This window comes from Polypterus senegalus, chromosome 11 (genome assembly GCF_016835505.1).
Source record: "Polypterus senegalus isolate Bchr_013 chromosome 11, ASM1683550v1, whole genome shotgun sequence".
NCBI classification, from domain to species: Eukaryota; Metazoa; Chordata; class Cladistia; order Polypteriformes; family Polypteridae; genus Polypterus; species Polypterus senegalus.
The window spans coordinates 2,483,127-2,505,820 of record NC_053164.1 but is presented as its reverse complement, the minus strand read 5'-3'; the positions used below and the strand labels follow the sequence as shown (position 1 = coordinate 2,505,820).

Genomic DNA, 22,694 nt, shown 5'->3' with positions numbered 1-22,694 from the left:
AATAGCATACTGAGATATACATGTGATTTCTGCCGTTCATTTTGAGGCAGAACAAAATGAACACATCAACTTTCTATGGGAAGCGAGCTGGTGGACTTCAAATCAGGGTTCCACCAGTTGAAAGTGATGACAGCTCTCTCAGTGACAATGAGGAGAGCGATGAAGTCTACATACCTACACCATTATCACAAGGTGATGTTTCTGAAAATGAAAGCAGCAGTAATGAGAGTACTGACAAAGAAAGCAACAGTAATGAAGACTCTGACAGCAATCATGAAGCACCTACTAGCACCAGTGCTAATAGTGCAAGAAGGCGACCAGCTGCTACTGCAAGGAGAACACAGCAAAAGGTAGTGTGGAAGACGGTGCAACAACAGAATTCTGCAAAAGACATTTCAATTTGGCAAGCTGCTCTTCCAGATGCTGATGAAATCAGACTGCCAATTCAGTACTCCTGAGACTTTTTTGATGCTGATCTTTTGGATAGTATTGCACAACAAAGTTATCTGTATTGCACACAAAAAAATCCAAATAGTGCCCTCAAATTGGATCAAAATGAATTGGAGCAGTTTACTGTAGTGTACATGAGTGTTGTACATTTACCAAAGTCAAGAATGTACTGGTCCAGTGAATGTCAAGTAGCACAGGTGGCTGATGTGATATCCAGAGACAGATGGGAACAAATTAAAAAATTCATTCATTTCAATGACAACAGCAACATGCCAGGCAACAATGATGGAAATTACGATAAGCTTTTCAAAATCAGGCCAATTATTGATTCACTTCTCCCAAAATTTCAGGTTCTCCCACAAGATCAAATGTTGTCTATTGATGAGCAAATGGTGCCATTCAAAGGTAGAGCTAGTCTAAAGCAATATATCCCCAAGAAGTCAAACAAATGGGGATACAAAATCTTTGTGCTTTGTGACACAAAAGGACTGGTGCATTCATTTGATATATTTGCAGGGAAAATAGATCCTGTGCCTGGAGAACCTAACATTGGTGCAAGTGGAAACATTGTGCTGAAGCTTGCACAAGTTATTCGTGGTGCTCTCAATCACTTACTGTATTTTGACAACTGGTTTTCTTCCTTGGACTTGTTTGTTGCCCTTACAAACAAGGGAATACCAGCCCTTGGGACCGTGCAGCAAAGTCGCCTGCAAGGGTGCAATTTCAGCGTAGACACCGATATGAAGAAGAAGGGAAGAGGGACATTTGAAGAGAAAAAGGTTGTTGTAGTCAATGTAGAAATAAGAGCAGTAAAATGGTTTGATAATAGAGGGGTGATTGTTGCCAGCACTTTTGCCAGTGCCCAGCCTGCTTCTAATGTAGAAAGATGGGATAGAAAGTCGAAAAAGAAAGTGTCGATAGAATGTCCAAACATCATCAGCCTGTACAACAAGTTCGTGAGTGGCGTTGATGCTCTTGATGCACTAATTGCATATTATCGCATCCACATAAGGTCAAAAAAGTACCATCATAGGTTCTTTTTTCATTTTGTTGATATGGTCATTGTAAACAGCTGGTTGTTGTATTGATGTGATTGTGATTCACTGGATGTTCCAAGAAAGAAGCAGAAGGATTTGCTTGCTTTTAGAACATCAATTGCACAGGCACTCTGCATGCAAGGCAAGGATATGTCAAGGAAGAAGAGGGGGCGGCCTTCATCTGATGTTGAAAGGGATTTCGAAAAGAAGAAACATCGAGGTCCAGCTAAGGCTATTCCAACAATGGAAGTCCGTTCAGATGCTGTGGGTCACTGGCCAGTGGTTGAAAGTGAACGGCAACGCTGCAAACGCCCAGATTGTAAGGGCCAGACTGTAATAAAATGTTCAAAGTGCAATGTTCACCTGTGCCTCAACAAGAACAACAACTGCTTTCGAGAATTCCATGAGTAAGACTGTTTCTCCTCATATGACTTGTTGTTAATTTCATGACATTCTACTGATTTTTGGAAAATTTTTGTAATTTGGATTGTTGACTGGAGGAACTGATCAATAACAGCATCAATAAAATAATCTACATACCTGAGAGTGGAAAATTTGTTTAATTACTATTATTCCCAATTATGCCTAATGTCGCTAATTTGCATCATACCTAAATTTATATCTAATATATGTGCTACATTCAAATTAACAATCTCCACTTAATTTAGCATCTATTTGACAGCAAAAACACAAATAATTTATTTTTTTATACAATTGAAAATAAATTCAGGCAACAAGGGGTTAAAGAGAAAGTTTTAAGTAAAACACAGGTCTATGAGTGTTTTTTGTATTTCAAACGAGGGGAAATGTCATTTGAAGACCATCCAAGGTCTGGCCGACCTTTCACAATTAGGAATGATGAAAATTTTGAAAATGTTTATAATGCAATTTATGAAGATCGTCATCGGACTATTGAAGAGATTTCTGAATTGACTTGAGTGTCTTGGAGTTCTTGCCACCCTCCCTACTCACCTGTGGCCTCATGCATAACGGCGTGTGTAGAATTCGCACTATAACATGACGTAAGCACCAAAGCCGAAATGTGCTTACACACAGAAAAATCCAGATGCAAGAATCTGTGCGTACTCCAACTTCCACGTTCTTCCGCTCCATAAATCCCGGTCAGCGTGGAAATTAACGCTCGTGCACGCGCTTACTGCCCCACTCCAACTCCTCCCAGAATTACGCCTCTTTGAATATGCAAATCAATATAAATAGCCCCTTACCTTCAGCACTTCAGCAAGACAATGGCGAAAGTACATGAAAAAAACGAAAAAAAATACTTCAGCGAATGTGAAATGGAGGTCCTGCTAGCTGAAATAGAGGCCAGGAAAAACGTTTTATTTGGCAACTTAGGAAGTGGAATTAGCAACAAAAAGAAACTGATGGAGTAGCATAGCATGGCGGACACAGTCAAGAGTGCTGGTTCGTACTGTGAGCGAATTAAAAAAGAAGTGGTCAGGCATCAAAGTTGCCGTGAAAAGGAAAGTGCCAGCTCATCGTCTTCATGTTAGCTTCACTGGAGGAGGTACTGAACTCCCGGAGCTCACACCATTTGAGCAGCGAGTTGCAGCAATAATTGACGACACACTCATTGTCGCCATTTTACCTGCGGGTGAGTGAGATTCTGACATCACCACAGGTGCTGGTGAGTTTTTATTTCTTTTTTGATTACCATGATCCATATTCGTTTAAATACTTTTGCATTAGTAATAAGACAAACAATCAGGTATTAATTACTGTTTATTTACTTCTAGACGATAGTACAAAAGCTGACCCAAATGAGGAGGACATGGTTCCAGGCAAAGATGGCACTGCTTTTGTGCCGACCACATCTTTGGGCGCTGACTGCACACACACCCCTGCCTCGGAAACTGGTGGGCGATCATCTGCCCGTGTACTGACTGATGCAGTCCTAGAATCGCAAAATGCATTGGTGGATGTGGTGAGAGATGTGGCCAATGAACTAAGAAACATCAAGGCATTATTTTATGACATTAGCGAAAAATTAACTGATTTGGTGAAAAAATAAATGATGAATCTGCTTATCTGTTTATACATTCTGTTAATTACATTCATTCGACATTGTAATGCTGTCTGGTGTGGCTGATCATTTGGTGGTCCAGGGTCAGGTTCATCATATCGCATCTCTTCAGGTACTGGCAAGTTACGAAGGAGTGCAATATTATGCTACATGCTTGCACAATACAACACACTTTCTGTGGACTATAAAGCAGCACTCAACTAGTCTTATCCAGGCAGCGCCAACGGCCCTTAAGCTGTCCTATAGTACGTTCTACCACCACCCGAGCCCGAGAGTGGAGGTCAATATAACATTGCTCTTGTTCAGTCAGTGGGTTGGCGAGAGGGGTGAGGAGCCACATTTTCAGCGGGTACCCACCGTCACCTAAGTAATCGTGTTACAGATAACGTACAACTGTAACCAAAATGGTAATAAATGTCTTATCTTACCGAGAAGCCAGCCATCACGCACAGCACCATTTTCAAGTTGGTTCCCCACACTACTATGTCTCAGGATGAATGAATCATGAGTTGAGCCAGGCCATCTCGCAACAACATTAGTGAGGCGCATTTTCGCACTGATGATCTGCACATTAATAGAGTGAAAATGCTTTCTATTCACATAAACAAATTCATGCTGTGATGGTGCCTTTATAGCAATGTGTGTGCAGTCGACTGCTCCAATTACATTGGGAAAACCGGACATTGCTGCATGGCGTGGCTTGCTGCATGGCATGACTCAGTGATGACTGAGAAATACCGGATCGGTCAGCCAGTTCATGCTGAAAAGCTCCTGTGGCTAAAAACCCAAGAGTGGACAAAACTTGCAAAGGAGCAGGTAGAGCACAATTCCTCAAAGTCTGCCTTTGTAAAGCCGGTGCCAGTTCAACACACAGCGCCAAAAGGAGAGCTCTTGGAAATCTAAACCGGCTTAGAAGCCAGTCATCATCATGTGCCAAGAAATCAGTATGATCTTGGAATACGTGTTCTCGTCTAATCCTTCCATTTGCGCAGTCCTCTAGCAACGCTAAAGCAGCCATGCCAGTGGAATAGTTTGGCCATTCTGTGCACCATTATATTGTTACAGGTTGATTACAATCCAGGTGCCTTAAATTTATGAATGATATGCGGTTAATTTCAGAGTATTTGATAAAGCCGCCGTCGTGGATGTGGATCTAAGAAAGGGTAACCACACAGGAACAGTAGCATTGCTTTGACGCTGGGTGCCGCCAGTCTGCAAAACCGAGCGGAGAACTTGTGTACGACAGGGTATGAGGTACTGTGGAAAAGTGCGTTGCTTTACGCCAAGTGTAGGTTTTATACATCACGATTTGAACGTGGAAAAGTTCTTACACAACATTTCTGTGCGTACGCACCGTTTATACATGAGGCCTCTGATCTTTGCTCCATGCGACTTTTTCTTGTTCCGGCATATGAAAAAAGAACTCAAAGGAAAGCGCTTTTGTACCATGTAGAAAATCAAAGAAAAATCGCTGCAGGGCTTGGACAACGTTCCTCTTCAGCAATTCTAAAAATGTTTCCACCAGTGGGAAAACCGTTTGGACAAGTGCATTCATTCACATGGAGAGTACTTTGAAGGAGGTAGGTAAAAACTATTAAAACAATTTTTTTTCAATTCTGGTTATTTTTGGCTACCCCTCATATATTTATTTTTATATATTCTAGCTGTGTAAGCCCGTGCTGTAAAAAGCCCGGGGTCATATAAACTATTGAAATCATCACAAAACAACGGAGTTGTAGAGATGTCAGGTGATTGAAAGGAACTGCTCTGGGCGTCTCTCTCCAAGGAGGATTCAGTTTGCCGACGTGCTCGCCTTGCTTGTGCATTAGTGGCGGGAGGCAAAGTAAAAGGGATACTGTCTTGCCGATGTCAGTGGCTAAGCGACTTTCTTGTGAGGTTTCATTTTGCTGACGTGATGGTCTAACTTGTGTTATTAGCGGCTAAGTGAGTTTTCTGTTTCCTCGGAGGCGCAGCCCTTACCCCGACTCCAATCTCTCACTTCCAGGTCAGACAGACACACATACTTCCACAAGTAGACGTTTATACAGTATATAAGATATTAATAATGGATGGCATGCAGGGACTAGCATACCTGCTAGGATGGACTAATTTCCTTACCTGGCTGGAAGGACAAGGTGGAGTCAGTTTATTACGTTTTATTTTTTTGAAAATTCTCAAAAACTGTTTTTTTTTAATACTGAAATGCTTCTGTTTTGTATATTGTGAATTTTGTTTAATATGAATGCAATCAGTGTATCTTTTGTATAATAGTTCCTGTTTTCCTGTTGTAGCAGGGGGCTTTAATTAAAGAAACACCCATAGGACGCACATGCAGTGTAACAGCAGACTCCTGGCAAAAGCTGGAAGACGCTTCTGCAGGTAAGATGCTTCTCAATACTCTCCGTCTCTCGTGTAAGCTGACAAGTTTTGAAATAGTGTATTCTGTCTCAAACTGCATAGAAGCATCACGTCAGGTGGTTATTGATGTATCTTGAGTTTCTGTCGTCACTTTTGATCAGCAGAAATGGATTTTAAAAGTGTTTAATTTGACGGAGATTCAGCCTCATTAGCGTATTGTTTAGCTTGCTACAGGAGACTGAGAGAGCGCCTGTTGCTGTGTGTGCTGACTGTGCCCCTTACTGCTTGTCTTTTAGGTATGTTACAATGTTAATTATACTTTGTCCTTCATTGTTATTGTTCATATGCATTTGTTAAATTTGTATGGCTTTGAAAAGGTTAATTTGGATAGCAAAAAGTATTTATTTTTATGGAACACGTGTATTTTATTAAGGAAATATTTTGCACTTGTTTGACCGGGATTTGATTTCTGTTGAAATGTATTCGTTTCATTTGGTGTTAATTTCATTATTCTTTTTGTGTAATTTTGTATTTATTATATTTGTGTATATATACTGCGGTGGGCTAGCACCCTGCCCAAGGTTTGTTTCCCGCCTTGCGCCCTGTGTTGGCTGGGATTGGCTCCAGCAGACCCCATGACACTGTGTTAGGATAAAGCGGGTTGGATAATGGATGGACGGATTTGTATATATACAGTATATATATATATATAAAGCTGGATGACGCTGTTGCAGGAGACTGAGAGAGAGCCTGTCGCTGCATGTGTTGATTGTGCCCCTTACTGCTTATCTTTTAGCTGGGTGACGCTGTTGCAGTTGGATGACATTGTTGCAGAATAAATGGCAGAATCAAGATATTGGTGCATCTGTCTTCCTTCAAATCATCAGCAACCATTTTAAAGTCACTACACCAGCACAGAAGTGGGTACCCTGGCATCCTGACAGGGTTGGCTTGAAGAACAATACCAGGCCTGGGGCAGTAATAAAGAGCGAAGCTGTGCGTAGTGTGGTGCATCAGGGAAGCTAGGAGTAACACAGAGGATTTGGAGTTTTCCGTTTTTTGCTTTGGAACCGTTTTGGTAGTGGTACTAATGTCTGAGAGGTGGTATCGATATCGAAGTCATGAATCCAACCTTATTATATAATTAATCAAAAACAACAAACTACATTAACACTCGTAATACCATAGCACTTATATTTGGAGCAGCTGTCAGACATTTTGAAAACAAATATACAAGGTGACGTTACCACTCTCAAGATCATTGTGAAACAGACGCTTTCTCTGTTTTGTCAGATTTCTAAAGTCTGAATTTTGCTCATTGTCGTGTGTGTATATAGAAGGGACCGTTTAAAGGGCTCTGGTGACGGTAATTCTCCGCCATTCCAGGGGTTGGCACTGTGTGATAACATTTTCTCTTTTCCTCCCTCTGTCACATCCGGGGTCCATCTGCCTATCCCACAGAGCCAGAAGCTCCGTCATCTTCTAGCCTATCAGAACAGAACTTCCATCTAAAAAGACGTTTCATTAATGCAATTAATCGTGTTTTGTCTTTTCTTTGAAAGTATAAGGTGTTTGCCCACCGGTGACCTCACTCTTCCTATTGTGTCTTTGTGTTCTTACACCATTTTGAAATCTTTTACAGTCTATCTGAGATATTCCTTGACAAACTTGACAAATAAGTGTATCACATTTCAAATAAATCAGTCCAACTTGGACTCAAGTCGTTTCATGAGGACAGACCGACAGACCGAGATGACGGCGACAGGATACGCTTTTGCATTTTATATGAATGAGGCTGTAAAGAGTATGTTAGAATTAACATGCAGCAGGAATCTAACAAGTGTACATGAATAGGAATGATCATTTAAAGAGTCTCTTTGACTCAAAAGAAAAGAACGATACTAATCCCAATTAGCTTCCGATGTAAATGTTACAGTTAGTCAGTTCCAAATGTACTGCTGATAAATATTTAAATTTCCCATCACTCGTTCATAGACCCTTTGAATTTTATCTTTTGAATATAAGAAGGTGCTTTTTTACAAATCAAGCCCATCCACTTGTGTTCTACAATACATTTTTGTACAGGCTAATTTCACAGCACAGAAAGCAGCAAGTGAGTAATTAAGTATCACAGCAGTTCAATAAAACACTCAGCTAAGGTGATTGCTGATGTGCTTTAAATAACCGTACTGTACGGCTTTATCCATTATCGGTGTTAAAATGCAATCCCATCTCAATCTGGTAATAGCCCCAGACGCATTAACATGATGCCAACTGTTTTGTCTTTTTTCTTAATAATGCCATAACTAACTCTTATCTCCTCACGGGCTGTAAATAAATATGAAAAAGCCAATATCCTTTGGCTAACATGCTGCTGCGCCATTTTAATATTTTTGTTCATATTCTTCTCATTTTCTGTGAACAGACAAGCAGGAATAATAACCATAAGTTCCTCACCTTAAAATTGCCTTGGTAGATTTTGCCTAACAACCTCTATTTACTATTCTATTCAGTTGATTTTTATCACAAACCTCCGTGATGGTTTTAAATATAATTTGATTACCTGCCCCATGATGGACTGGCACAATCTCCTGGGCTGTTGCCTTCAATGGTGCTGAGACATGATCAGGCACCCATGGCCCTAAATAGATTTATATGGGCCTGACATTGGGATGTGTCTATTGTAGCACCCTGGGTCCAGATCTTAGATGGGCACACTTTTCAGGAGGCCGCGGACTCTAAGTGAGATATGTGGGACAGTGTGTTCGGGGTCCAATTAGAGATTAGCACAAAGGCAGGTCATAGTGCAGTGTGGGTGCATGAAGAGAAGCCATAGAGCCATTGAGTATGTAGCTGATTGTCAGTTCACGTCTGAGGGTGAAGTTGTCTCAGCTCTCTTTTGCTGGTGCTCGATAATGAGGTACCTACACTCACGGGGACCTACAGTCATGTGAAAAAGTTTGGGAACCCCTCTCAGCCTGCATAATAATTTACTCTCCTTTCAACAACAAAGATAACAGTGGTATGTCTTTCATTTACTAGGAACATCTGAGTACTGCTGTGTTTTCCAAACAAAGATTTTTAGTGACGCAGTATTTAGTTGTATGAAATTAAATCAAATGTGAGAAACTGGCTGTGCACAAATGTGGGTCCCCTTGTCATTGAGCTGATTTGAATGCCTGTCACTGCTCAATGCTGATTACTTGGTTGGATGAGCTCTTAAAGCCTTGAACTTCATAGACAGGAGTGTCCAATCATGAGTGGTAAAAGGTATTTAAGGTGGTCAATTGAAAGTTCTGCTTCCCATTTGACAGACAGCATGGGACCCCTTAAAGCAACTCTCAAAAGATCTGAAAACTAAGATTGTTCAGTCTCATGGTTTAGGGGAAGGCTACAAAAAGCCATCTCAGAGGTTTAAACTGTCAGTTTCAATTGTAAGGAATCAGGAAATGGAAGGTCACAGGCACAGTTGCTGTTAAACCAACCCAGCAGGTCTGGCAGGCCAAGAAAAATACAGGAGCGGCACATGAGAGGCAGGATTGTGAGAATGAGACAACCCACAGATTATCTCCAAAGACCTTCAAGAACATCTTGCTTCAGATGGCGTATCTGTACATCGTTCTACAGTTCAGCTCAATTTGCACAAAGAACACCTGTATGGCAGGGTGATGAGAAAGAAGCCCTTTCTGCACTCATGCCACAAACAGAGTTGCTTCTTGTATGCAAATGCTCATTTAGACAAGCCACGTTCATTATGGAACAAGGTGCTTTGGACTAATGAGACAAAAATCGAGTTATTTGGTCAAAACGAAAAGCGATTTGCATGGCGGAAGAAGAACACCGCATTCCAAGAAAACACCTGCTACTTCCTGTCAAATGTTTTGGAGGTCCATCATGCTGTGGGGCGTTGTGGCCAGTTCAGGGACTGGGGCCCTTGTTAAAGTCAAGGGTCGAATGAATTCAACCCAATATCAACAAATTTAATTCAAGCATCAGTCATAAAGTTGAAGTTACACAGGGGTTGGATATTCCAACAAGACAATGACCAAAAACACAGTTTGAAATCTCCAAAGGCATTCATGCAGAGGGAGAAGTACAATGTTCTGGAATGGCCGTCACAGTCCCCTGCCTTGAATATCATCAAAAATCTATGGGATGATTTGAAGCAGGCTGTCCATCAAATTGAAACGATCTGGAGAGATTTTGTATGGAAGATTAGTCAGAAATACCTCCATCCAGAATCCAGACACTCATCAAAGGTTACAGGAGGACAGCGTCGAGAGGCTGTTAGATTTGCAAAATGAGGCTCAACTAAGTATTGATGTCATATATCTGTTGTGGTGCCCAGATTTATGCACTTGTCTAATTTTGTTATGATGCATATTTTCTGTTAATCTGATCTAATTAATAATTAATCTAATTAATAAATTTAATGTCACTGCTGAAATACTATTGTTTCCATAAGGCATGACAGATATTAAAAGGAAGGTGCTACTTTGAAAGCTCAACCAATGATACACAAAAATCCAAAGAATTAAGAGGGGTTTCCAAATGTTTTCATAGGACTGTAGGGAGAATCTGAGAGGAATAGAACAGGGAAAAGAAAACAAAAATTGAGGACCTTGGAGAAAGTAACAAAGGAAGGAAACGTGAACCAGGTGGTGCAGCCAGTGGTGCAGGATGGAACCATTTGTAGTCACAGAAGCCCCTTGGGGGACTGAGGGGAAATGGTGCTCCCAGAGAGATCGACTATGCTAAGGAAACAGGGCATGGGAGATTGTGAGCTCCTGGGGGCTGAGGGAAGGTGGCAGGATATGGGAGCCAAAAGGAAAATGATTGCTACGGTCTCAGTCCTGCTGAGAAGACCAGTTTGAGGGGAGCCAGGGATACTATTTTGGGGTACAGAGGGAGGTCTGATTTAGTCTGCCTTTAACTTTCATGTTATCTGTTCATGGACTTAATTTAGGATTTGTTTTTAACCCTTTAAATTCAGCCTCACCATTTTAGACCCGAACAATGATGCAGGTTTTTTTTTAACCCTTAAACTGCCACATACTTGGTGGGGTTAATGCACCCCCAGACTCCAAATACTTTTTTGCTGCACTTTTTAAGTAAACATCACAATTCACCAAGAAGAAGTGAAATTTTAATGGAACGCCTTTTTTTCATGCAGAGAGCATCACGATTACTGCAACACTGATAATTTTACACACTGCAAATAAACTGTAAAAACTATTAAAAAAAAAAAACTACTGCAACAAGCTATTATTATATGCACAAGTTGCATCTGACGCCATTGGTGAAATTCAGTAAATCACGGAGCCAACTGCACTTGAACTGGCTGCACGTGAGCACACAGAGGCCAATGCTGATGCTCTCAGGCCAGTCTAGTGCAGTGACTGAATCTCAGGGACAGTGATGCTGCAGGGGACACCAGTGGTCACGAGCTGGCAGCAAAATGAATGGATGGCAGGGAATGATCAGCCCCGGCATGCTAGCATATGACAGTGGGAACTGACTATAGGCGATTGTGGCATTCAACAAATTTATGTTGCTGAATATTCTCGGCTGTGGCGTGCTGGCAAATTGCATTGGGAAGTGATTATAGCCAGTTCTGTCAGTTTAAGGGTTAAGGATTATTTATTTATTTATTGAAGAAGACTTGCACTGCACTTTTTCTGATCACTGTAATAAAAGCACTAAGCACTCTGATGAGCCAACTCTTGTTCTTTATGTGTACTCATCACCCAGTCCATGACTATCAATGGCTAGGTGCCAGCTGTGGGCAAACCGGGCATCACAGTTGTTGTCTGAGATTTGGCGTGTTGGACACTCCTAATCGCCCACAGGTTTGTGGGATGCTGAAAGCAGACTGCAGGCAGGAAATAAGAAAGATCATTGATTTGTCTTCACAAAGCAAGTCGCAGACACTCAAATGTCACGTTTTCCTCATGAAATATCCTAATAGTAAACTCTTGTTTTTAAGTAATTAACAAAGTGTCATTGTGATAGTAGAGGCCTGTGGTGAAACGCAATTTTAATAAATAATCGCGAGTCCCACAGCGTGCTGATTTTAGACGCATGTGTAAACGCACACACGCCGCTCAGAGGTTCATTAGTTGATCGTGTGTTCACATGAATAGGTCAAGATCTTCATTCACACCTCAGAGCAGGGAGAGGACAGCACAGCACCCAATCGGTGCTATAAAGGGATCCTGCACAGCAAAAAGAGAAGACAAGACTGATACAAAAAGAAAAGAATGAGAACAATGAGGAACGGAGCGTTAAAGCAAAGGAGAGATGGGCAGGAATGGGAAGGAGCCAGTGTGATATGAAAATATCATATGGTCAGAAACTCTGGTTTAGCTCCTGTTGAGCACCCTAAGAAGCAGCAGGAGGGACCAAGTGCACCAGGAGCCTCCCCTTAAAGCCTGATGGACTATGGCATGGAGGGACCGAGGAGCAACGCTCAGCATGGTGGCCTGTAAATGCTGAGGGACTGGCAACAGGGACCCAACCAAAATTTAAAGGTGGTCTGTGCCTGCTGGTGGACGTCTTCTCATGCGGAGGAATCCAGGAGACGCTGGTTTTTGGAGTGGAGCACCGAGGCCTGTGCTTTTAAGAGAAGGATATTTTCATCTCGTTTAAAAGGATCATTTGTTTTTTTTTGAACATTTTAACCCCCCCCCTCACTTGTTTTTATGAATTATTTATTTATTGAAGAATTGGACTGCACAGCAATTTATTTTTCTTTGTTAAATAAAAGCACTAAACCCTTTTTCACCAACCTTTGCTGACTGTGTGCATCCTCACTCATCAGGGCTCATCCTCAGGTACGGTAGAAGGTTCTGGGTTCAGATGGCCCCCAGAAGCAACCAAGGAGTGTGGAGCCAACCCAGATCATCATATTCTTCTAATTTCACAGTTGATTGTAATAATCAAGTCAACAATAACCTCTGTACACGTGCTCTGCTGACTAAATCTTATATGTGCCACATTTTTATTTATTTTTTTTCTTTTATGAATTTATTAAAAACATATAACAAAACAATCAAAACTGAACAAAACTAAATTTAAATCAAACCCCACCCTCAAGAAAGAAAGGAGGGCCAACGTTTGAGAGTAGTAAAGAGAGAAAGGAGTCTTTTTCCTCAATATAAATGCTTATTTTAAAATGTTATTGATTAGGTCCTGCCAGGTTTTTAAAACGTTTCGCACAGATCCTCTAAGGGAGAATTAGATTTTTTCTAATTTCAAAAAGTATATAACATCAGTTCCCCACTGACTTAAAAGAGGTGGGCTAGATAAGTCTATATGCTAATAGTGAAGTAAAGGCCATTCCAGTTTGTTTGTCCTTCTCCACTTTGCGCCCACATTTTTAAACCTGCTTTTCACAACTGTCTAAAACATTGGTACTGTTTTGCATAAAAATATATAAGTAGTGAACTTATATAATGCTTAATGCAATGTTTCTTTTATGGAGTTTGCAAAATGTTCCTTGCGCCTGGCAGCACTAGCTTGTTTCAAGGTTGCTTGTGAAGGCCATTGGACTCTACAATGTTCTCTTGATACCGTGGCTCAGGTGTGCAGCCTCAAATTCTTTGCTCCTGTCTTTAAGGCTTGAAGATGGAGCCTTTTCAAGAGACCTCATTGGTTGATTTGTTGCTATGCAATCTTTCTCTTTTGGACTTACTGCTAGCGATACCTTCTTCTTTTCTTTCTTCTTTTGGTTGCTCCCATAAGGGGTTGCCACATCAGATCATCTTTTTCTATAACTTCCAGTCCTTGTCATCTTACTCTGTCACACCCATCACCTGCAGGTCCTCTCTCACCACATCCATAAACCTTCTCTTTGGCCTTCCTCTTCCCTGGCAGCTCTATCCTTAACATCTTTTCCCCAATATACCCAGCATCTCTCCTCTACACATGTCCAAACCAACACAATCTCGCTTCTCTGACTTTGTCTTCCAACTTGAGCTGACCCTCCAATGTTCTCTTTCCTAATCCTGCCCATCCTCGGAAACCCAATGCAAATCTTAGCATCTTTAACTCTTCCACCTCCAGCTCTTTCTCCTGTTTTTTTATCAGTGCCACCATCTCCAACCTATATAACAAAGCTGGTCTCACTACTGTCTTGCAGATCTTCCCTTTCACTCTTGCTGATAACCGTCTGTCACAAATTACTCGTGACATTCTTCTCCACCCATTCCACTCTGCCTACCTGATTACATCTATTGAGATTTCTACAGCCATTTATGCCAGTGAAATATGGAAAGCGTCAGTAACTATCAACAAGAAGCTTGACATCTTCCAGAAGAGGTGTCTGCACAGAATTCTCAAGATCCAATATTACAATTACATCAAAAAAGAAGAGGTTCTACAAAGAAGTGGCTCATGCAAACTCCATATCACAATCCACCACAGAAGACTCTGACTGGCCAGCCATGTACTTCAAATGGAGAACCATTGGATCCCAAAGATAGCAATGACATGGGTACCTCCTGATGCCAAATAACCAAATAGGAGATCCACGGAACACTTGGAGGAGAACTTTGGTACAAGACCTGAAGGTGTTGAACATCACTTGGGACAAAGCGGAGACCTTTATCAAAGACCAAATATGCTGGAGAACACTTGTATGCTAAGTAGCATGGCAAGTTCTAAGTCTAAGTAAGTAAGTTATCAGTATCATGATTCATGTCAGTCACTTACAGTGGGTTCAGAACATAGTCTGGCCCCTTCACATTGTGACCTTTATTGAGTTAATTTTCAATGGATACATTTGCCAATTTTGCCCTTAAATTTATAATCTACTCAATAATCCATAAAGACAAAAATTAAAATCTGAAATCTCTCCTTCACAGACGTATTCAGACCCTTTGTTGTGGCCCCCCATGTTGTGGTGAGGGACATCCTGTTTGTTTTAATTTTCCAGGATTTGTGTCTAGAACCTGATTGGACTGAATTTGCTGGAAATCGTTCAGAAAGGCACACACCTGCATATATGAGGTTCCACAAGCCACATCTGGGAGGTTATGGAGATGACTAAATCGAATATTGAATACTGACTAGAAATGCTAAAAAGGTGATGATGTATATAATCCGAGGGGTGTTAGAGATGACGAGTGGCTTTTCAAAATGATCAATTTTCCATTAAGCACATCATTGTAACAGAATCACTTTATTAGCCAAAAATGTTAATATACAGTGGATTCAGAAATTATTCATACTTCACATTATTCTATTGGAGATTTATCTTAAAATAGAATCAACTTGCCATTGCATCCATCCCCTGGGCTGAGAGTTAAAACATGTGACCAGAAAAGTTTAGAAATGTATTAACACTAGAATCCCTGAAGCCTAAAATAAGTTGTAATCCCAGGCCACCTTAAATCCCTTTGCACCTCTCCATCATCGTCTTTTGTTTTGTAAATGTGTCGATCAGCACAAGCAGCAAGCAGCATGCTATTCCACTGCCACAGCTCAAGTCGCAGAGAAGATTCTCAGAGCTCAAGTGTGTTTATCATTGTGTGAGGTGCCTCAAGTTGTACAGGGTAAATAATATATCGTTATTTGGAATACATACATTTCATGTTTATTCCGTGTCTACAATAATCTGTGTAAGTGTAGGATATCAGGAAATGTGAGGCAAGAAATGCTGAACACATAACTAAAACAGAAACTGTTTTCATGATATAGTACTAATAACAAAATTTTAACATGAAGCGTATAATGTGTGAAGACTAAAGTCGAAATATCAAATAAGCACTTTCATAAAAGTTACAAGTATAACAAAACAAGTGCGCTTTTATTCAAGAGTATAACCGAAGAAAAAGAAATCGGTTTAGGTACAACACTGACACGACCACTTGGCTGGTGCAGCGGTAAGAACTGATGTCTTATAATCAAGAGGTTGTGAGTTCAATTCCAGCTTCTTCCTAGATTTACCATTTTGAGTTGTGAGCTGCTCTTATTGTTACTTTTATAAAATAAAAACTACATTTGATTGATTTGACCTCCATGACCAAATTATGAGGAGCCATAAATGAGGAAAAGGGGATAAAACCATTTTTGAACCTTTTAGTGTCCCCAGAATCTCAGTGGCCTCAATAATTGTGAAATTGAAGAAGTTTAGAACCTCCAGAACTTATCCTAGCCAAACTGAGCAATTGGTGGAGTTGACCAAAAACGTGAAAGTTTACTCTAACGGAGCTTCAGAAGCCTTCTGCTGAGATGTGAGAACCGGTTGCAAAGGACAACCATCCCATCTGCACTACATTAATAAGACTTCTATGGTACAGTGGCTAGACAGAAGCCAGTCTTGAGTAGAAGGTATTTGGCAGCCCACTTTTTGTTTGTCAAATGGCATTTAAAGGACACTGAGAGCATGAGGAAAAAAAGATTCTCTGGCCTGATTAGACAAAAATTGACTTCTCTGAGCAGAACTCCAAGCACTATGTCTGGCAAAGACCACGCACTTCTCATCATCTGCCTAATTCTATCCATATGGTGAAGCATTGATGGTTTCAGCATCCATGCTATGGGGTTCTTCTCAGTAGATGTCACAGGGAGACTGGTCATAACTGAGGGAGGATGAACATGGCCAAATACAGAAAGGTCCTTGAAAGAAAACCTGCTCCAGAGTGCACTTGACCTCATTTGGCCAATGACCTGAAGCATACAGCCAAGACAATGCTGAACTGGCTTTAGGACAAGTCCCTGTCTTTGTGTGGCTCAGCCAAAGCCCAGACTTAAACCCAGAGACCTGAGGATGACAGATTCTTTTTATTCAATCTAACAACACTTGAGAGGATCTGTCAGGAAGATTGTGATAAACTGTGTAAATGCAGGTGTGCAATGCTTGTAGAGACTTACCCAGAAGTCTTAAAGTGGGAATTGCTGCAAAAGGGGCTTCTACAAAGTTCTGAATTTAGGCTATGAATACAAATGAGAGGGCTCAGCTTTTGATTTGCAATATAATTGCACACCTTTATGAAAACCTCTTTTTGCTTTGTCATTATGGTTTATTGAGAGTCAGTTGGTGGGCAAAAATGGAAAATGTCATCATTTACAGTTAAGTCTATAACACGTTAAAGCTGGAATACTTTTTGAATCCACCGTATACGTGGTACAATTTAGCCCTGTTCCCAATGATCAAAAATTGGAAATTTGTGAATACTCATTTGTTCTTCTGCTTTCAGGGCTGAGTGTTTGATGTTAATGCTGAGGTATCGAAATCATATTATGTGATATCATCTACTGTTGAATTCTGCTCTGTACTTGTAATATTTCTATTGCATTTCTATTTTATGGTATTGAGGATGACTTGTGTTCTGTTCTGTGTATTGTATTGTATTGACCCCCTTCTTTTTGACACCCACTGCACTCCCAGCCTACCTGGAAAGGGATCTCTCTTTGAATTGCCTTTCCCAAGGTTTCTTCCATTTTTTTCACTACAAGGGTTTTTTTGGAAGTTTTTTCCTTTTGTCTTTTTACATTGTCAAGGCTGGGGGGATGTCAAAAGGCAGAGCCTGTTAAAGCACATTGTGGCACTTCATGTGTGATTTTGGGCCCTATAAAAATAAATTGTATTGTATTGTAAATCTTTTGGTACCTTTCCTTTGCTGGTTGTACCTGTGACAACATTTTGACACATCTTCATTTGTTTATGGGGTTTAATATTTGGCTGACATTTTACCATCAATGGTGCTGGTAATCTAATTAGAGAGTGAAATGGCGTGTTTTCTCCTTATCTCACTATCATGTCTGATCATTCACAGCTCCTTCCAGGTAGTTCTAATGCTGCGTTCCCCTCCGACACCTTCATGCTGCCAGTGCAGCCTCCCACTGCTCACTTGTAGTCACAGGCAACGGCATCTGCCCTCAGTTTCCCCAACTCCTCAAGCTGAGCTGATCCAAGGCAGAATCTTTCCTGAGTTCACCAGCCACTGTGAACCAAGGCCAGTGGATTTAAGAAAAAAAAAAGAAAAAGACGTGGCTCTCTGACGATCTGCTTGATCATTTCCCTGCCATTGTCTCTCTCTTTCTACCTCACACACAAACTGCCCACCAGCTTCTCAGAGTGCCTATGCTCCCTTTGACAGTGCCTGTCTGCCAGGTCCCTGTGGTTGTACCAGAATTCCAATGCCAAAAGCAGCAATGGACTCTTGTACCTAATAGGGCCTGGATGAGGAGAGTTCACAAAATAAAGTCAAATCAAGTACTATTGGGGAGCATGCACTGGTACAGTGCGTTGCCACACCCACTACACAACGAAATAACTCGGGATCCCAGTTGGCAACCCCCCAGGCAGACATGCGGTCCAGTCCTACCCTCTGGAAATGACCCTCTATCTGCCACAGCCAGGTGTTACGTGGGTGATCCCTTGGCCTTGTCCAGCCACTCGAGCCCCCAACAATTAGGATCCTACAAGCTTGATCACCCTCGGGGAAACGCGCCACATGGCCGTAGTTCTGTAACTGATGCTCCTGCACAATGCAGGTAATGTGCCTCATTTGGGACTCCATGAGCAACACAAAGTCAAAGCAACGGTACCCAAGGATTTACCAGAGAGACACAGTACTGAAGGAGTCCAGTCTTCGTCTCAGGTCACTGGATAGCATCTATGTCTCACAACCATATAGCAAGACCGGAAGCACCAGGACTCTAAAGACTTGGACCTTAATCCTTCTGCATGGATATCAAGAGCACCGTACACCCCTTTTCAACGAACTCATGACCCCCATGCTTTCCCAATCCATCTACTGACTTCATAGGAAGAGTCACCAGTGACATGAATGTCACTGCCAAAGTAAGTAAACCCCATGACGAGGTCGACATTCTCTCCTCAGACAGACACACTGCTGATGGCCATGCCCAAGAGGTCATTAAACCCTTTAATGACCTTTTTTAAAAAGTAAAGGCAATTTGAAAATACGCGGTAACTGCAACAGATAGGAGCTCATGGAATACAACACACTCGCAAAGGCTTATGGGTAGTTCAGGCATGCTCAGTGCAGTCAGTGCTCTTCCATTAGTCTACTTGAAGCCAAATTCAAATAATCATGATTGCTCCACTGTGGGATTGCACCATTCTTGAACAACAAGAGATTTCTTTGAGCAGAAGGTGAAACCTGCTGACAGTCACAGAAGGAAGTCAGCTCATTATGGAGGAGAAAGCAAAATGACTCAATTAAAAGTTTATGAATGGGCAAAAAACAAGTGTAACTAATGAAGCTAAATCTGGTCGACTATCAACATCGCACATAAGAAGCCCACATCGACATGGTGAATGCCTTCCTACATGTCACCTCCTATCACTTTCTTTATTGTCATAATCTCAAGAGTGCCTCTAGGTGGGGGTTGCTGCTCCCACCACCTGTTGTCTTTTCTCAGTCAGTTTTACACACAGCGTGTGCAATGGCTTGTGGCTGTGACACCTGAAGCATCGACAGCTGCTGAAGCATCCGCACCAATTCCTTTTTTGCTTCCATCAGCACCTTTTGTGGAACACAAGAAACAGATATCCAGGTGGGTCCTCACACGGCAGCACAAATAGATGCAAATGAATGTGACCTACTTCTTTTTTAGATGATATATGCCTCCATGGTTATTCAGTAAAGCGGGTGCGGTTGATGCGGTTGATGCAGACGCAGTAATTGCTTTTCTTTGTTTTTCTTTGTCAGGTAACACAATTGCTTTGCACCTTGGGGGCTGCCCGGCCCGTCTCCATTAATACTCACCGCTACGGCTCTGTAAAGGCCACATGTTTATGTAGTATTCTGTGACATTGCTGATAAGTAGAAAATTAATAAAAATAATAAGGGTTACATGGGGGGCTACAGTCTGTTTTGAATGCAGTGGGCATAAAGCTGGAACTAAACCTGAATGGAATGTCGGCCCACTTCTGGGAATATTCACAAATATCCACTTTTAATCACACTGGAAATGAAATGATTCAGGAACAGAATAAATAATAATAAAAACAATCTGAACTCTCCAGTGGTGTTTTTTACTATGCATGTTTTTCTGTGTTTGTAACAAATCACTTAGGACAGACCTACAAATCAAAAGAAAAGTCACTTCATCGTTTGCTGTCCATCTCTTGCAATCAAATTAAACCTAAATATGCATATAAGGCCAACTAAAGTCAACCTCACACTCCATTGCTTGATCAGTGCTGTCGCCGATCTCGTCGCCTAAGTATTTCAGTTTATATGACTAGAAATCACAGGGTATGCCAAGATGATTGCATAACGACTTCCCAACACCGCTTGAGATTTTCACGGCATCCTGACAGAGCAAGTGGTCATGCGAAGGCCGTACAGGTAGTGCTTTCACTGGGCACTCTCGTTAGAAAATATAACATTCATTTTGTATGAACAATGTGTGACAGTGGTAAGGTCTGTAGTAGGAGTGACGGATGCATTCAAGGTGGAGGTGGGATTACATCAGGGGTCGGCTTTGAGCTCTTTCTTATTTGCAATGGTGATGGACAGGTTGAAAGACGAGATTAGACAGGAGTTACAATGGACTATGATGTTTGCTGATGACATTGTGATCTGTAGCAAGAGTAGGGAGCAGGTTGAGGAGACCCTGGAGAGGTGGAGATACACGCTAGAGAAGAGAGGAATGAAGGTCAGTAGGAACAAGACAGAATATATGTGTGTAAATCAGAGGGCGGTCAGTGGAATGGTGAGGATGCATTGAGTAGAGCTGGCAAAGGTGGATGAGTTTAAATACTTGGGATCAACAGTACAGAGTAATGGGGATTGTGGAAGAGAAGTGAAAAAGAGAGTGCAGGCAGGGTGGAAAAGAGTGTCAGGAGTAATTTGTGATAGACGGGTATCAGCAAGAGTGAAAGGGATGGTCTACAGGACGGTAGTGAGACCAGCTATGTTATAATGGCTGGAGACGGTGGCACTGACCAGAAAGCAGGTGACAGACCTGGAGGTGGCAGAGTTAAAGATGTTAAGATTTGCACTTGGTGTGATGAGGATGGATAGGATTAGGAATGAGGACATTAGAGGGTCAGTTCAGGTTGGACAGTTGGGAGACAAAGTCAGAGAGGCGAGATTGCATTGGTTTGGACATGTGCAGAAGAGAGATGCTGAGTATATTGGGAGAAGGATGCTAAGGATAGAGCTTCCAGGCAAGAGGAAAAGAGGAAGGCCTAAGAGGAGGTTTATGGATGTAGTGAGAGATGACATGCAGGTGACGGGTGTGACAGAGCAAGATGATGAGGACAGAAAGATATGGAGGAAGATGATCCGCTGTGGTAACCCCTAACTAGAGCAGCCAAAAGAAGAAGAAGAATTTTGACTCGTATGTAGAGGTCACTAAGTTATACCTTTCATTTAGACCAAACAATGCTTCTCCGATGTCATCTTTAATTAGATGTATTAGTCAGTTAAAGGAGTGAATGTGTAAGAACTTCTTGAATGTAAACACAGATAAAACAGAAATGTTAGTTATTGCAGGGAATGATGCTGATCGCAACTATATGTTGTTGTTATTTAACGCGGTTGGAATTACCACTAGTTTAGGGGTTATCTTCAACACTCGTGTGTCATTTAAAACACACATTACAAAACAATTCAAAGAATGTTTATTCCATTTTAAAATTAAGGCATTTTCGAAATATGTAGCATACTGAGAAACTGATTTCTGCATTTATTTCTAGCAGGGTTGCCTACTGCAATATGGTGTTCACTGCCTGCTCAAAATGTTCTTTGTACAGCTGTCATTTAATTCAAAATGCTGCTGCAACAAATACAAGAACAAGAAGATACAAAGACATAACTCCAGTCCTCACATCCTTACACTTGCTTCCAGTTATGTTTAGGGCAGGTTTCAAAATCCTCCTTTTCAAATATAAAGCCTTAAAATGACAGAGGTCCTGCTTACTTATCTAAACTTATAATTTCTTCCAAACCAGAGCACACATTAAGATCTCAAGATACCAGCCTGATTGTGATTCCATGGATTAATAAAGTAGCAGTGAGAGGTTGAGCCTTTAGTTACACGGTTCTGAAGCTGTGTACTGGTCTTCCTGCTACTATCAGAGATGCCTCTTCACTCTCAGCTTTCAAATCCTGGCTGAAGACTCACAACTTCAGTTTAGCACACTCTGACTAGAGCTGTTGATTAGCTGTGCGGACTGCATCTCTGGTGTTAGTTATTAATACTATAATATAAGTAATATAATATTTAGAAACTGTTACTAACCCTCCCCGATTCTGTTTCTCCTCTCAGTATCCTCTTCCGTTAGTCTGTGCCACTGCTCTACTGCAAAGTTGTTCACCTGCCTATGGAAAAGTCACCTCAAATAAAGGAGCACCAGAATCATCAGGTAGAAGGGTTTCTTTCATCTGACTAGTCAGCCCAGCACTGACTCAGCTGTAGAATGACCAATAGATGGCTTGCTAGCAGAGGTCTACAGGACTCTGACTGTGTCTGGCTTGTCTGACTCCTTTTCTATAATCTGGCTGTGATTCTGCAATGGACTGATGGACAGACTTTGTTGTTTATCATTTATGTTCATTAGTTCCTGCTTTGGTTTTGATTTATTTGAACAAATCTGTATCCTCATATGTGATACATGTGTATTTAGTGAGAAGTATCAACTATTCTTGCACTTTTGGCTTGAAAATTGATGTGGTGCACTGCCTCTGCATGGGGTGAGGAGTGTTGTGCAAGAGCAAAATCATTTGTACTGTTATGTCGTATTTCTGATTTAGTCATGAGAGATTGACCATCCAGCTATGTAAAGGGGATTACTTGTGTTCTGTTTTGTGTGTTGTGTT

The 22,694-nt window shown here is 41.4% G+C and overlaps 1 protein-coding gene across 3 annotated transcripts in view; it reads right to left on the bottom strand.

The window, feature by feature from the left end:
• Positions 1-22,694, bottom strand: part of lrfn1 (leucine rich repeat and fibronectin type III domain containing 1) — a 582,403-nt gene that overhangs the window by 528,678 nt on the left and 31,031 nt on the right. The gene's annotated exons all lie outside the window — the stretch shown is intronic.